Source organism: Scyliorhinus torazame, chromosome 10 (assembly GCF_047496885.1).
Source record: "Scyliorhinus torazame isolate Kashiwa2021f chromosome 10, sScyTor2.1, whole genome shotgun sequence".
In the NCBI taxonomy this organism is placed as follows: Eukaryota; Metazoa; Chordata; class Chondrichthyes; order Carcharhiniformes; family Scyliorhinidae; genus Scyliorhinus; species Scyliorhinus torazame.
In genome coordinates, this window is record NC_092716.1 from 112091494 (window position 1) to 112109138 (window position 17645).

At 46.4% G+C, this 17645-nt stretch overlaps 1 protein-coding gene across 3 annotated transcripts in view; it reads left to right on the top strand.

The window, feature by feature from the left end:
- The first annotated feature begins 1000 nt into the window (after window positions 1–1000).
- The window catches only part of st3gal2 (ST3 beta-galactoside alpha-2,3-sialyltransferase 2), a 345283-nt gene continuing 328638 nt past the window's right edge, over window positions 1001–17645 (top strand). For 2 of the 3 annotated variants that reach the window (XM_072518611.1, XM_072518613.1), the window contains exon 1: window positions 1001–1133. The gene's annotated coding sequence lies outside the window, so the exon portion shown is untranslated. The remainder of the gene's footprint in view (window positions 1134–17645) is intronic. The other variant, XM_072518612.1, reaches the window with a different exon arrangement.

Here is a 17645-nt window from a genome sequence, read left to right on the forward strand (position 1 = left end):
GGCCTGTACTGCGCTATAATGTTCTATGTTCTAAAAGGCAGAGAAAAAGCAGGGAGGCAGTGCAGGTGTCCCCTGCGGTCATACAATTTTGGATACTGTTGGGGGAGATGGCTCACCAGGGGAAGGCAGCAGTAGCCAGGTTCATGGCACCATGGCTGGCTCTGCTGTACAGAAGAGCAAAAAGAGCGGAAGGGCTATAGTCACAGGGGATTCAATTGTAAGGGGAGTAGATAGGCGGTTCTGTGGTCGAAAACGAGACTCTCGAATGGTATGTTGCCTCCCAGGTGCACGGATCAGGGATGTCTCAGATCGGCTGCAGAACATTCTGAAGGGGGAGGGTAAACAGCCAGTTGTCGTGGTGCATATAAGCATCAATGATATAGCTAAAAAAATAGGATGAGGTCCTACAAACAGAAGTTAGGAGCCAAGTTAAAAAGTCGGACCTCAGAGGTAGTAATCTCAGGATTGCTACCAGTGCCACGTGGTAGTCAGAGTAGAAATGAAAGAATAGGCAGGATGAATGTGTGGCTTGACAGATGGTGCAGGAGGGAAGGGTTCAGATTTTTGGGACATTGGGACCGGTTCTGGGGGAGGTGGGACTACTACAAATTGGACGGTCTACACCTGGGCCGGACTGGAACCAATGTCCTTGGGGGAGCAGAGGGATACAGATCCTTAGAAAATAGGCGACAGTTTTAGATAGAGCATCTGGATCGGCGCAGGCTTGGAGGGCCGAAGGGCCTGTTCCTGTCCTGTAATTTTTCTTTGTTCTTTCTTTTTCTTTGTATCCAAATGCCAATTGCTGCAGCCAAGTTTTCAGCAGTGCCAATGTGGTGATATTTTTTTCACTCAGCTTTTGAGTACCAGCACCCTTATTCCAAATTTGAGTTTTTCATCTAATTGATGTTGGATGGCACTCACAGATTGTAAATATAAGTTGAAGTAAATCAGGAAGTTGTACAATGTAGAAAAATGACATTTTCTCCTGTCTTTCTCTATAGGATCATACGGATGGTTAGTCCCTGATTAACCCAATGACAGCTCCGAGCCACCTATCTAGTGGTGTGACAGTGATTGAGTGTGGAGCATCACAGGGCGGTTTGCTGCATTCTGAAAAGTGGGAGATCACACAGGTAAAACTGCAGACATTTAATGTGTGTACAATATTACATTAGGAGGGATAAGAGGTGCAGCACATTGGGTCACATGCCATTCAGGTATTCGATAGAAATGGCAGAACATAGAGGAGCTGAGTTCTCAGTAACTCACCTTCAGTTGGAGTTGTTGATTATTCATGGTGTCGTGGAAATAATAATAGAGACAGAGGCTTCGAGCTTCGTTTCAGGAATTTTATTTAGCACAATATCGTGGAGATACTGCAGTAGGCTAAATAGCCATTGCACAGTACTCTGAATTATACAGCCGAAAACCATTATTCTTTATTGTCTGAAATACATAAAGAAGTAAACAAGCAGCTGGCTGGGCAATTGTTTATATTAAACAAATCTTGGAAAGCACATAAGATGAAATACATAGTACGTATGTTCTTGCCTTGGCTAAAAACGACTCTAGTACGCATTTTGTTGTCCTTCGGAAGAACAACTTGTTATCTTAATAAGGCCGAGTCCAAAATACTAAGTAGATTTTGTTTACGTTACCTGACCTTCTAAGTTTTATTCAAAAGCAGTATTAAAATATAGTCAAGCATACCCAGCATGCTTTAGCAAGTGCTTTTTCTTTAATAGCAACTAATATTAATGCATTCTCTAAGTGGGCAACTAATCCTCACATTAACTTCCCTTCCACACATGGCAATTAATCTTCATTAGTTATTGTACAACAAACACAGGCAGGTTGTATAATACTCTATCTTTATGATGTTCTTAACTCATCTGCGGAAATTGCTTCATTTCCACTTCCTGCAGCCGATATAAGAACATGACATAAGAACTAGGAGCAGGAGTAGGTCATCTGGCCCCTCGAGCCGGCTCCATCCATAGATTCACAACCCTTTGGGTGAAGAAGTTCCTCCTAAACTCAGTCCTAAATCTACTTCCCCTTATTTTGAGGCTATGCCTCCTAGTTCTGCTTTCACCCACCATTGGAAATAACCTGCCCGCATCTATCCTATCTATTCCCTTCATAATTTTATATGTTTCTATAAGATCCCCCCTCATCCTTCTAAATTCCAACGAGTACAGTCCCAGTCTACTCAACCTCTCCTCGTAATCCAGCCGCTTCAGCTCTGGGATTAACCTAGTGAATCTCCTCTGAACACCCTCCAGTGCCAGTACGTCCTTTCTCAAGTATGGAGACCAAAACTGAACACAATACTCCAGGTGTGGCGTCACTAACACCTTACACAATTGCAGCATAACCTCCCTCGTCTTAAACTCCATCCCTCTAGCAATGAAGGACAAAATTCCATTCGCCTTCTTAATCACCTGTTGCACCTGTAAACCAACTTTTTGCGACTCATGCACTAGCACACCCAGGTCTCTCTGCACAGCAGCATGTTTTAATATTTTATCATTTAAATAATAATCCCTTTTGCTGTTATTCCTACCAAAATGGATAACCTCACATTTGGCAACATTGTATTCCATCTGCCAGACCCTAGCCCATTCACTTAGCCTATCCAAATCCCTCTGCAGACTTCCAGTATCCTCTGCACTTTTTGCTTTACCACTCATCTTAGTGTCGTCTGCAAACTTGGACACATTGCCCTTGGTCCCCAACTCCAAATCATCTATGTAAATTGTGAACAATTGTGGGCCCAACACTGATTCCTGAGGGACACTACTAGCTACTGATTGCCAACCAGAGAAACACCCATTGATCCCCACTCTTTGCTTTCTATTAATTAACCAATCCTCTATCCATGCTACTACTTTCCCCTTAATGCCATGCATCTTTGTCTTATGCAGCAACCTTTTGTGTGGCACCTTGTCAAAGGCTTTCTGGAAATCCAGATATACCACATCCATTGGCTCCCCGTTATCTACTGCACTGGTAATGGCCTCAAAAAATTCCACCAAATTAGTTAGGCACAACGTGCCCTTTATGAACCCATGCTGCGTCTGCCCAATGGGACAATTTCCATCCAGATGCCTCGTTATTTCTTCCTTGATCATAGATTCCAGCATCTTCCCTACTACCGAAGTTAAGCTCACTGGCCTATAATTACCCACTTTCTGCCTACCTGCTTTTTAAAATAGTGGTGTCACGTTTGCTAATTTCCAATCCGCCGGGACCACCCCAGAGCCTAGTGAATTTTGGTAAATTATCACTAGTGCATTTGCAATTTCCCTAGCCATCTCTTTTAGCACTCTGGGATGCATTCCATCAGGGCCAGGAGATTGTCTACCTTTAGCCCCATTAGCTTGCCCATCACTACCTCCTTAGTGATAATAATCCTCTCAAGGTCCTCATCTGTCTTATCCTCATTTCTATCAGTCACTGGCATGTTATTTGTGTCTTCCACTGTGAAGACCGACCCAAAAAACCTGTTCAGTTCCTCAGCCATTTCCTCATCTCCCATTGTTAAATCTCCCTTCTCATCCTCTAAAGGACCAATATTTACCTTAGCCACTCTTTTTTGTTTTATATATTTGGAGAAACTTTTACTATCTGTTTTCATATTCTGAGCAAGTTTACTCTCATAATCTATCTTACTCTTCTTTATAGCTTTTTTAGTAGCTTTCTTTTGGCCCCTCAAGATTTCCCAGTCCTCTAGTCTCCCACTAATATTTACCACTTTGTCTGCTTTTTCCTTCAATTTGATACTCTCCCTTATTTCCTGAGATATCCACGGTCGATTTTCTCTCTTTCTACCGTCCTTTCTTTTTGTTGGTATAAACCTTTGCTGAGCACTGTGAAAAACCGCTTGGAAGGTTCTCCACTGTTCCTCAACTGTTTCACCATAAAGTCTTTGCTCCCAGTCTACCTTAGCTAGTTCTTCTCTCATCCCATTGTAATCGCCTTTGTTCAAGCACAAAACACTGATGTTTGATTTTACCTTCTCACCCTTAAATTCCACCATATTGTGATCGCTCCTTCCGAGAGGTTCCCTAACTATGAGATCATGAATCAATCCTGTCTCATTACACAGGACCAGACCTAGGACCGCTTGTTCCCTTGTAGCTTCCATTACATACTGTTCTAGGAAACTGTCGCAGATACATTCTATAAACTCCTCCTCAAGGCTGCCTTGACCGACCTGGTTAAACCAATCGACATGTAGATTAAAATCCCCCATGATAACTGCTGTACCATTTCTACATGCATCCATTATTTCTTTGTTTATTGCCTGCCCCACCATAATGTTACTATTTGGTGGCCTATCGACTATTCCTATCAGTGGCTTTTTCACCTTCCTATTCCTGATTTCCACCCAAATTGATTCAACCTTATCCTCCATAGCACCATTGTCATCCCTTACTATTGCCCGGATGTCATCCTTAAATAACAGAGCTACACCACCTCCCTTACCATCCACTCTGTCCTTCCGAATAGTTTGATACCCTTGGATATTTAACTCCCAGTCGTGACCATCCTTTAACCATGTTTCAGTAATGGCCACTAAATCATCGTCATTCACGATGATTTGCGCCATTTACCTTATTCCGAATACTGCAAGCATTCAGGTAAAGTACACTTATGTTGGCTTTTTTACCTCTGTTCTGAATCTTAACACCTCGATCAGTAACCTCTCCTGAGTTTTATTTCCTCTTAACTTTTCTCCTAATTTTCCTTGTCGTTGAACCCATATCTTCATGTAACAACTTGCCACCTCGCTTACCATTAAAGTTTTTACTTCCCATTTTATTCCTTTTAGTATTACTGGTCCTATTCACTGAGCTTTGCTCAGTCACTGTACCTTGTACTGTCGCCCTTTTTGATTTTTGACTATGGCTTCTCTGCCTTACACTTTCCCCCTTACTGCCTTTTGTTTCTGTCCCTGTTTTACTACCTTCCAACTTCCAGCATCGGTTCCCATCCCCCTGCCACAATAGTTTAAACCCTCCTCAACAGCTCTAGCAAACACATCGGTTCCAGTCCTGCCCAGGTGCAGACCATCCGGTTTGTACTGGTCCCACCTCCCCCAGAACCGGTTCCAATGCCCCAGGAATTTGAATCCCTCCCTCTTGCACCATCTCTCAAGCCATGCATTCATCCTATCTATCCTGACATTCCTACTCTGACTAGCTCGTGGCACTGGTAGCAATCCTGAGATTACTACCTTTGAGGTCCTACTTTTTAGTTTAACTCCTAACTCCCTGAATTCAGCTTGTAGGCCCTCGTCCCGTTTTTTACCTATATCGTTGGTGCCAACATAGAGGGCCGAAGGGCCTGTTCTGTGCTGTACTGTTCTATGTTCTATGTTCTCTATATGCACCACAACAGCTGGCTGTTCATCCTCTCCCCCCCCCCCCCAGAATGTCCTGCAGCCGTTCCGAGACATCCTTGACCCTTGCACCAGGGAGGCAACATACCATCCTGGAGTCTCAATTGCGTCCGCAGAACCGCCTGTCTATTCCCCTTACGATTGAGTCCCCTATCACTATCGTCCTGCCAGTCTTCTTCCTGCCCAGCTGCGCAGCAGAGCCAGCCACGGTGCCATGAACCTGGCTGCTGCTGCCTTCCCCTGGTGAGCCATCTCCCTCAACAGTATCCAAAGCGGTATATCTGTTTTGCAAGGAGATGACCGCAGGGGACACCTGCACTGCCTTCCTACTCGTGCTCTGTCTTTTGGTCACCCATTTTCTATCTCCCTCAGTACCTTTCACCTGCGGTGTGACCAACTCGCTAAACGTGCTATCCACGACTTCCTCAGCATTGCAAATGCTCCAAAGTGAGTCCATCCGCAGCTCCAGAGCCGTCAAGCGGTCTAACAGGAGCTGCAACTGGACACACTTCTTGCACGTGAAGGACCCAGGGACAGTGGATATGTCCCTGAGCTCCCACATCGCACACGAGGAGCATGACACGGGTCTGGTATCTCCTGCCATGTCTTAAATCTTAGGTGACTTATACAACTACAATTCCAAAAAACAAAGGAAAAAATAAATACATTAGACAATGAAAAGAATAACTACTTACCAGTCACTTACCAGGGATAAAAAGCACCTCCTCCCCACCCAGCTTCGAATTCCCACCTAGCTTCAAATTTACAAACTCACTCTTTGCTGTCTCACTCTGGCTGTGCATTCTCAGGCTCATTGGGAGAACTCACTCATTCAATTCTTATGCGGTTCCAAATATTCTTCCCAATAACTTAAGTCAGTGGTTACCAATGTTGCTTCACAGCGCCAGGGTCCCAGGTTCGATTGCTGGCTTGGGTCTCTGTCTGTGCAGAGTCTGCACATTCTCCCTGTGTCTGCGTGGGTTTCCTCCGGGTGCTCCGTTTCTTCCCACAAGTCCCGAAAGACATGCTGATAGGTAATTCAGACATTCTCAATTCTCCCTCAGTGTACCCGAAGGGTTTGGCGACCAGGGGATTTTCACAGTAATTTCATTGCAGTGTTAATGTAAGCCTACTTGTGACAATAATAAAGATTATTATTATAAGTCTGGAACATAAAGTTCTGTACTTTTATTACATCTTGGAGTTGCCTACCACCACCTTTTAATTCCTTACTTCATGGAACATTGGAACCATGAGATATATTACTTTACTTAAAACGTTAGTTTTGAAATGATCTCTCTTCTATTTCATCAGAGGTGTCAACCCATTTATTTTAAATTCTTACTGTCTCCATTAAAATAGTGGAGAAAGGAGTTTGAGATTATCACATTAAGTGGAAAATACATAAAGCTGTGTTATTAAGATGTCTACGACCCGAAGATCACTTTCTGTATTTCAATTATAGGTTACAAAATCTATAATTGTACCTCTGGGTATTTTTCTGTATCCAAGCATCATTTGTGTACTTGTAACAGCATCTCAGCCCTAAATTCCTGGGACTGAAGAGAGCGGAACAGTTTAATTCTGCCCGAAGAGAAACGTCCAGAATATGGGCCAGAATTCCTCAGTCGTGTTTTCCCTAGCTATTTAGATTCCAAATGTACTGCCATCCAGTCCCATCCTCCCACCTCATTCCCACCTCCAGCATCAAAGGAATATGTTGGGAATCCTATCCTTTGAAATGCCTCAGCTGGATTCACGTCATCCCTTGAGGCCCCAAACTTTTAATCGGTTGACACAATTAATCCCAGAGTGTACCTTCCCTGGAAGCCATAATGTGGAGGTGCCAGCGTTGGACTGGGGTGAGCACAGTAAAAAGTCTTACAACACCAGGTTAAAGTCCAACAGGTTTGTTTCAAATCACTAGCTTTCGGAGCACTGCTCCTTCCTCAGGTGAATGAAGAGGCATGTTTCCGGAACAGTTGAGTAGTTGAGTAAACAGTCATTTATTCACGGTCAAAGTACACGGCTGCTATAAGTCCCAGTCGGGACTACCAGTATGCTGGACCCTGATCAGCTTTTATACAGTCTAATTATGAGCCCCGCTGGGCCAGCTAGTGGGGAAGTTCATATTCCACGGGTCCCATGGGAGATCGATTAGGGTATCCCTCTGGGCCTCGTGAGGATTATTACATGGGTGAAAAATAATAATTTATTTTCCAGTCTTGTTGGGTTAAGGTCTTCAGGCTGCTGTGCCTTCCAGGAGTGGAAGCCACTGACACAATGCTTTCAGGCCACAACTGTGGGATTTAGGGTAGGTCTCTGGTTCTCTGTGTGAGAGAGCTAGGGTTCCAGACAGTTACACTTGCAACAGTGGGTCAGATTCCAGGAGCCTATTGCTTTGGTATTGGGATACAATGTATGTATCTGCACATATTTATCTGTATTTTGTATTATCGCTGTAGAGTATATATTATATCTCTGTCAGTTTATCGTAGTTATTGGTGCATTTTGTCAGTTTCTGCACAATATACCTGTATCATTGTATTGTATAGGCATCAGCAGGGAGCTGTGATGAAGCCTTCTATTTTACAATTTCATAAAATATTTTTTGTGGAAGAGAGCAGACAAAGAGCTGGTTCGTGCCGACGATAGATCGATACTCATGAATTTTACTTAAATGATCCACATGACATCCAATGGTAAACTATCTGCAGTAAACATGTTAGACGGAATCTCACTTATACATTTGACAAATAGAATCATATATCCACTGCCTCCACAATGGCTAGTGTTGCAACAGCTGAAGCATTTTCAACAAACTTCTTTATTTTCATAACGTGCCAGGCTAAAGAATTACATTTCCCATTTTCACCCATAATAAAATTATGAAGCCAGCGCACCAGGAACTTAGGAGCAGGAGTAGACCATTCAACCCAATGAACCTGCTCCATCATTCAGTAAGATCATAGCTGATCATCTACTTCAATGCCTTTTCCCCACACTATCCCCATTTTCCTTTATGTCATTGGTAGTTCAAAATCTGTCCGTCCCTGCTTTAAACATACTCAATGACCGAGCTTCCTCTGGGATAGAGAATTCCAAAGATTCACAACCCTCTGAGTAAACAACATTCTCCTCATCTCGGTCTTATGTGGCTTTCTCCTTATTTTAAAACTGCGTCTCCTGGTTCTAGAATCAGGGGAAACATCTGTCCTGTCTATCCCTTTAAGGTTTCCATGTGATCACCTATCATTCTTCGACACTCTAGAGAATTCAAGCCCAGTTTCCCCACTCTCTCTTCACAGGACATTTCCACCATCCTGGAAACAAGTCTGATGAACCTTAATTGCACTTGCTCTATGGCAAGAATAGCCATCAGGCAGATCAGCATGTTAAACATTGTGGAAAAGTTACCAATTTCATGTTCTTTGAGCCACCCAAGGTTGGGAACATATTATGCATTTCTCCAAGGTTCAACTTTTAGACCTAGATTTTGGCCCATGCAGCCATAGAACCATAGAATCCCTGCAATGCAGAAGGAGACCATTTGGCCCATCGAGTCTGCACCGACCCTCCGATAAAGCACCCAGGCACACGGCCCCACCCTATCTCTGTAACCCCATCTAACCTTTTGGACACTAAGGGGCAGTATAGCATGGCAAATCCACCTAACGTGCACATCTTTGGACTGTGGGAGGAGATAGGAGCACCCAGAGGAAGTCCACACAGACCTGGGGAGAACATACAAACTCCACACAGTCGCCCAAGGTCAGATCGAACCTGGGTCCCTGGCGCTGAGAGGCAGCAGTGCTAGCCACCATGCCACCGTGCCGCACTGGTTGGACAGTCGTGAGAAATCCCGATTCTGCAAACCCAATTTCTAAAAAGGCCTGACCAAGTTTCAGATTTTCATTCTGGGATGGTGGGGCTCCCTGGGAGTTCGACTGTGTGACCCTGCAATGAGAGCGGAGGTACAGAGGCGGGCTGGGCAGCGGGCGGGGGGGCTGCATTGTGCTCCAGCACTGTGTTGAAATTGAACTAAAAAACAGAAAAACATAAAATTGCCCTCACCTCTCAGACCCCACAAACTCCCCATGTCCCATCCATGGCAATACATGCCCCACCCACCACACCCCATGGCTCCTAATACTCGCCATGCCAACTCATGCCCATCTGCCCATCCCTATGCCCCATCGTACACCCCATGTTAACATATGCCCTCCTGCCCACCCAATGACCTTTTATAATCTCTTTGCCAACTTAGTATTAACATATGCCCCCACCCACAATCCTTTGCCCTTACATCTACCATGCTAACCCATGCTGTATCCACCATGAGAAACCCTTAAAACCCATTCTGGGATTAAATAAAATACAGTTCCGAGGGCAGAATTTTCCAGCCCATCACAGCAGGGGCGGGGCTGGAAAATGCAGCGAGCTATTCAAAACTCCAATGACTTCAGCGGGACCGGAAGATCCCTCCAGTGGGAGGAGCTATAAAATCTTATTCCAAGTGTCTATTACAGATCTTATTTTTAAAATAAACACTCTCATTCATAAAAAAATCATTTATATATGCATTCCTTTAATTACACTATCCCTTACAACAAGAGACATTTCATTCAATTACATACTTTCAAATAAAAGCAAGTACTGAGATTCATAGTCCCTCTTCAATGAGTCCATAACCACTCGGAGCTGTCAGACAGTGAAATGGCAGGCAACCTACTGTGACAATGGATAGTTGTGAAATCAGTTATGCAGCACTAACCCAGCAACAGAAACTCTAAGGCTTTTGGCAACAGGGAGAGTGAAATTTAAGCAAATCCGCCTTGACCCTACCAACAGGCTAATGAAATTCAATTTACGAGGCTGGGCTCAGTCTTGAGCCGCCAGCTCCCACCCCCTGGCGAAGACACCAGAAAGCATTCACACTTTTTCAGATTTAGCTTAGAACCTGAAAAATCCCCGAATCTCCAGAGCAGCCCCATTCTATCCCCCACTGTGGAACCTGGGTTAGAGATGTACATCAACATATCATCAGCATACAAAGACACCCAATTCTCCACACGCCCCCTCACTATCCCCTTCCACTGGTTTAGCTCAGTGGGCTAGACAGCTGGTGTGTGATGCAGAACAAGGCCAGCAACGCGGGTTCATTTCCCGTACCAGCTGAGAATTCTGTATTCTCCCTCTGTGTACCCGGACAGGCGCCGGAATATGGCGACGAAGGGCTTTTCATTGCAGTGTTAATGTAAGCCTACTTGTGACAACAAAGGATCTTTATCTTTATCTTTATCCGAGCACCTTAGCGCAATGGCCATGGGTTCTATCGCCAGCACAAACAGGGGGGGGGGGGGGGGGGGGGGGCCTGGGGCCTCATTCACCCAAATTCACCTCATTCGTGTGCACACTCGCCTTCAGTTCCCTATATAATAATTTGACCCATGCCACAAACTAAGGCCCAATACCAAACCTCTCCAACACCGCAAACAAGTAACTCCACACTACACGGTCAAATGCCTTCTCCATGTCCAGCGCCGCCACCACTTCCGGCTTCCTCTCTTTTGGTGGCGAGAGCACCACATTAAATAAACGCCGCATATCCTTTACAAACCCTGTCTGATCTTCCCCAATCACCTGGGGGAGGCATTCTTGGTATCCATATTTAGCAGAGATATTGGCCTATACGATCCACACTCTATCGGGTCCTTATCCTTTTTTAGCAACAGCGAAATAAATGCCTGTCCCATTGTCTCCGGGGCTGCCACTTAGCCATCTTATCCTCAAATATCTCCACCAACATCGGTGTCAGCCTATCCAAAAACCTTTGATAAAATTCCACCCAGAACCCATCCTGCCCTGGTGCCTTTCCCATTTGCATCTTCCCTATCGTTGCTTGAACCTCCTCAATCCCCACTGGCTCCTCCAGCCCTGCCCTCTCCTCCTCACCTACTCTAGGACACTCAAACCACACAAGAAATCCCTGATATCTGACTCGGGAGCTCCGACCTGTACAACCTTTTATAAAATTCCTCAAATGCTTTGTTCACCTATCCCGTCCCGGACCCAAATAATCTCTCGCTTGGCCGCCTGCAGGCAGAGCTGGCCCACCAACAAGCGACCTGCCTTTTCCCCATACTCATAAACTACCATCTTCACCCGCCTTAACTGCCGTGCCACTTTCCCTGTAGACAAAAGGTCAGACCGTGTCTGCAGTTCCTTTCTACTCACCTGAAGTTCCAGAGTGGGATCCTCCGCATACAAGATGATCTCGCCTCTTACCACCACCTTCAGCACCTCCCAAACCACTAATGACATGATCCCACCGTTCCTATTGAACCCCACATAGTCATCAATCACCTTCCCCATCTTTACGCAAAAATTCAGATCCACCAGCAGCCCCACATCCAACCTCCATGCTGGCCTCTGTGCAGGCCTCTTCTCCGGGACCAAATGCGGAACATGATCCGAAATAACAATCACCGAGTATTCAACTTTCCTCACCCCTGACACCAACGACTTCCCCATAATAAAGAAGTCAATCCTTGAGTACACATTATGCTCTGGCGAAAAAAAGGAGTACACCCCACCCCAGGATGCAAAAACCGCCATAGATCCACTCCCCTTATCTCCTTCTTAAACCCAGCCAACAACCTCACTGTCTCATTCCACCCCACCTCCAACGTAGCCAGTGAGTGCGGATTTGACCGATCCACCTTCGGATTCAACACTGTATTTAAGTCCCCACCTAGAATTAACTGAGGCGTATCCAAATTCGATATGGTAGCCACCATCCTCTTCATTTATCCGACATCATCACTGGTCCACCCAACCCCCCCATGTTCCACATTACCACTTAGACCAGTGGCCTCTCACCCCCTTCCTCCTGTCAATCATGTTCATCGCCCCCGACACTGCCCCGCAAGCGGGACTCAATCCGGCCCCTAATCACTGTCAACCAGTTACCCCTACCCACTGAGAAACCCCCCAGCCACTTAGTCTTGAAACAATTTCTCTCTGCGTACTCCTTATCCTCCTAACATTGACACCTCCCAGGCCCATCAAATCCTGTCCACGCAGGCTCCAACGGCTGCAGCCACCCCCCCCACCTCGCTCCCGTTCACTACCCAACTTGCATTTGCCAGCGAGGTGGCCCCTGTCAGAGCCCCCTCCTCCCCACATGCCCAATACAGAAAAACAACATAAAAGCTCACCCACATCCAGTCCTTCCAAACAATCCAACATAATAGACCCCAAACCAAGAAAACAAACCCCAACATGTTACCCCAGCATCCCAGAACCATCCCCTCACAACCACAACATAAGAAAAACCAGAGTCCAAACTCAGTTCAGTCCCAGTCCTTCAGCCTCAGGAACGTCTCTGCCTCCTCCGCCGTTTTAAAGTAATAGCCCCTGGAGTTGTGCGTAACTCTCAAATTCACCAGATAGACCACTCCAAACTGCGCGTTACTCTTGTGCACCGCTACCTTTGCCCTATTGAAGGCCGCCTGCCATGTAGCCTTTAGCTTTGGTTGGAACGACCAGAGGTCATCATCTTCTTCCCAAGCCGCTCAAAATGCTTTGCAAACTGCCGCTCAAACTCCATCGCCATCACCTCAGCCAGCTTGTCCACTGTAATGGGCACAGCCCCACCCGAGCTTGTTCCCGCCATCTTTTTACCAACGGAACTCCGCACCGAACCCGAGCTCTCAAGTGGACTATCACTCGCTCCTTTTCATCTAGTATTTTTCCATTGGGTTTTCGACATCCTTTAGTTACCACAACTTTTCTGGAGGTCAATCATATAAAATTTCCCCCCAAATCTGGGTGAAGAGGGCCATACAACGAAAGCTCTAGCAGAAGCCACTCAACGTGTAACCTCTACCTACATGTCGCCACCGGAAGCCACTCGAGGTCCATCTCTAAAGGGTGACCATTGACTCACACGGTGATCCGGGTGAGGGTCACTCTGGATGCTGCAGTGCAATTTAACTGCATACAATCCTCATCCTGCTGGTCAATGTGGGAAGTATGGGCCCTGGGCTTCACCTACCTCTGTTGGGGCAGCGTGCCACCTGGTTTCTTTGGGATTTGCATTCACTACCATTCCACACATGTACGTGTCCCGCATGCCACAATGCCTGAACTGCCCTTCTACTGTCTCTGGGGCAGTATCACGCCTTGCTGCCTCGGTCCTCGGCTATCGGATCAGGCCCCTAAGGTTACGGGTCCAGGGTAAGGTTTCCGTCCCGGGAGGTGCTGCACACTGGGAGAGTGTGCGTCCAGAAAAGTTCACCTCCATAAACTTGAGTTCCTGCGTCCCCTTTTCAGCACGTTCCCTTGATAACAAAATCTGCACAGCCTGTTGTAAGTATAAAGATGGCTCGATCAACAATTTCCTTTGGGTTGCCTCTCCCCCCCCCCCGCCCTGGACTTCGACCGGTCCAGTTCGGGGTCAATGTGTTAAAGTCTCCCCCTATGATCAGGTTGTGAGACTCTAAGTCCGTGATTTTGCCTAGCATGCGTCTTATTAATTCCACATCATCCCAATTCGGAGCGTAGATGTTCACAAACACCACCCGGACCCCCTCCAGCTTTCCACTCACCATTATATACGTGCCCCCCTTATCTGCCACAATTCTCCCAGCTCACATGCCACAGCCTTACTGATCAGAATTGCTACCCCCCTGGTCTTCGAATCCAGCCCTGAATGAAACACCTGGCCTACCCATCCCTTTCTCAATCTCGTGTGATCTACGAGCTTTAAATGTGTCTCCTGAAGCATTGCTTTGTCTGCCTTTAACCCCTTTAAATGCGCGAACACACGCGCTCTTTTGACCGGCCCATTCAAACTCCTCACATTCCACGGTGATCAGCCTGGACGGGGGGCTAACGCCACCCCCCCCCCACCCCCCCCACCCCCCACCCCCACACTGCCGACTAGACATCACCCTTTTTTGGCTAACCTCGAGACCGTGCCCCTCGCTTTCTCGAGCATCCCCACAGGGAGCCACCGCCCCCGACCATCAATTGGTTCCCCGAAATTGATACCTCCTCTGTCAGAAAAGCAGCATCCACCCCCTCCCCTTTCCCCCCCAACAGCGACCCAAAATCCCCCAATCAAGCACCAGCTAAGCTATTGCTCACCCCCCACTACGCTCCCGAGAGTCAGCTGACCTCTGCTGACCCCAGTAGCTCCCGCTCCTGGCGCCGATCAAACTGTCGCCTCATTATCCGGACCCCTCTCCCCTTATGAAAAAAACAATTTAGCTACTTCTCCAGCCCCAGTGAATAAATAGTAATACGAAAAGAAAAACAAACAAAAGACACTCACATAGCCCCGTGAGGAGACACTGAACCAAGGCTCCAACTTCCCGAAAAATCACACTCAGTACAGGGCCCCCTCCCCCCTCCGTATCTCAACTTTGCCGAAAACACAGCACCCTCCAGCCACCGCCACAGCCCTTACACGCACCCAACATTGTATGCAATCTTATATTAAAACGGTACCGTGTTACCCAGCTCCACCACCGCATTCCACCAAAGCTTAACTGTCCTTTAATTCGAGTTCAGCTTTTCTTGTTTAACAAATGTCCACGCCTCGTCCAGCGTCTCAAAATAGTAATGTCGTTCCTTGTGCGTGACCCATAGCCTCACTGGGTGTAGCATCCCAAATTTCACCCCCTTCTGAAGAGGGTCGCCTTCACCCGGTTGAATCCAGCACGTCTCTTGGCCAGCTTCGCACCCAGGTCCTGGTAGATGCGTATCACGCTGTTCTCCCACCTATTGCTCCGTTCTTTTTTAGCCCACCACAAGACAAGTTCCTTGTCTGAGAAGTGATGAAATCTCACAACCATGGCCCTCGGCGGTTCATTCGCCTTGGGCTTCCTTGCGAGGGCTCTGTGCGCCCCGTCCAGCTCCAGGGGCCGAGGGAATACCCCCATTCCCATCTGCGTCTCCAGCATTTTGGACCCTTCCACACCTTCAGGGAGGCCCACAACTCTCAGGTTCTGCCTCCTGGAGCTGTTTTCTAGGTCCTCCAGCCTCTCCTGCCTCTTCTTGTGGAGGTCATCCTGCACCTCCACCTTAAGGGCCAGTACGACCAACTCATCCTCATGGTCGGATATCTTTTTCTCCATCTCCTTTATCGCTTTCCCTTGTGTCGTCTGAGTTGCGATCATTTGGTCTATTGATGCCTTCATCGGGGCCAGCATGTCCTTTTTAAGATCAGCAAAGCAGCCCCTAAGGAACTCCTGATGCTCCTGTGACCACTGTGCTCACGCTCCCTGGTCTATACCGGCTGCCATGCTGTGCTTTGGCACCCGCTCCGCACGCTTCTGTCTGTCGGGACTTAAACGCTTCACCCGGCCACTCCTGGTCCAGCTATCCATACAACAGAGAGGGAATCCTTTTTGGCAATGTTCGCTTCACCAATCTGTCCCAAAAAGTCAGTGAAAACGCCTGAAAAAAGGTCCGAGAGTCCGTTCCAGGCAGGAGCTACCGAATGCGCGACCTACTCCTCCATGGCCACTACCGGAAGTCTCGGGTTGCCGTATTATTGATACCATAGACCAGGCAGTCTCGTAGCATCTCCAAGAGTGGAGTGCCATACTCACAAAAAATGGATAGTTTTCTCAAACATGTTTGGAACCCGGTCACGGACTCTCCTGGGCTCCTCTCCGTCATGTTAAAATGGTATCTCTGCACAATGACTGACAGCCTGGGGTTATAATGCTGTGTAACCAGTAACAAGTTCTTCAAAATTCTTGGTTTCTGGGTTGCGAGATGCGTCAGACTTTTATCACCTCATAAGTGTGGACCCCACAGGCAGTTAAAAGGATTACCGTTTGTCGGTCTTCACCGGTGATAGCATTCACTCGAAAAAAAGTAACGTGCACATTCAGCGTATTGCTTCCGATCCTCAATGCCCGCATCAGGTGTGTCCAATCTTCCGACTAATAGCATCTTGGAAAAATAAATTCCAACCTTAATCTTGTATTACCGATTATTAGAGTGTCCATGGGCACTCGAGTTCCCCTAGTGGGAACTCAACGAGGCTCATGGGGAGGCTAACTGCTTTTACCCTGTAGGTCTAGTGCGGGTTATTGCAGGTAGCCATCAAAGTTCACGATCAATCGGATTTCTGCTTCTAATTTGTTCAGGGGCTGTTCTTTGGCCTTTATTTTATTATTTAATCTATTCAAGCTAAGAACCCTTTTTACACTTTCATGTCTATCAGGACAACTCCCATTTGCATTATTGATGGGTCTTTCTGTGGTGGGGTAATTGTTTTCTGATGCAATAGTCACTTCTGGAACAATCAATACCTGTACTGTGCTTCTTTATACTGCACTCTTTCACCCCATTCTGCCAGGTCTTGGACTTCACTTATTGGCCATCATACTAAACATTCAACTGATACCAACTTACCAGTAGCTTTCCCTGCATGTCCCATAATTGTTGCATTCCTCCAATCACTAGAGTGCTCCAGAATAGAGTACCTACTCTGGGCTATTAGCCTGTGGATGTGATAGCACTGTCCTGTGTGTCATGACCACTCATATTGTCACTATACGCCCCTGTATTCTGTCCCTTGGAATCTTGATCACATGAACGCCTAAGGTACAAGACATTTTGTTTGCTTCTATCAGCTGTTGAGAGTCCCAGATTTTGTAATCAATTCTGATTAATTGTAAGGAATTCTTGCATGTCCAATAAGTGCTCTTCTATCATGACTTTACCTTACTGGGGGTTTTCCGTTGCTGATAATCCTCTCCTTTTTAATACACCAAATTTCCAGGATGGTTTTATATAATGCCTCAAAGCAGTAAGTTCTAGAGCAGGAGGACTGTAACACAATACAGAATGCAATTTTAGATTTCACCCTTAAGCCAGAATTTAACAGCCCTTGGAGGTGGCATGGCAGTTGATGGAGGATAGAACTGGAGCCAATCTTTACACAATTGTATATTTATTTACAATGTTACATAGTACATGGATACACTTCCCAACCCAACTCCTACAGTTTTTCCCTGTGTCTATTTAAAAAAATATATATTTCTTTATTCTCCTCCTTTTTCACATTTTCTCCCAAATTTACACCCACCAACAATAAACAATAATCAGTATACAAATATGTCAAACCCCATATCAATAACAACGATCCCATCCTCCCACCAAACCCCAAACATTCGCCCTCATGTTCACATAAACAAATGACAAAAAGGAATCA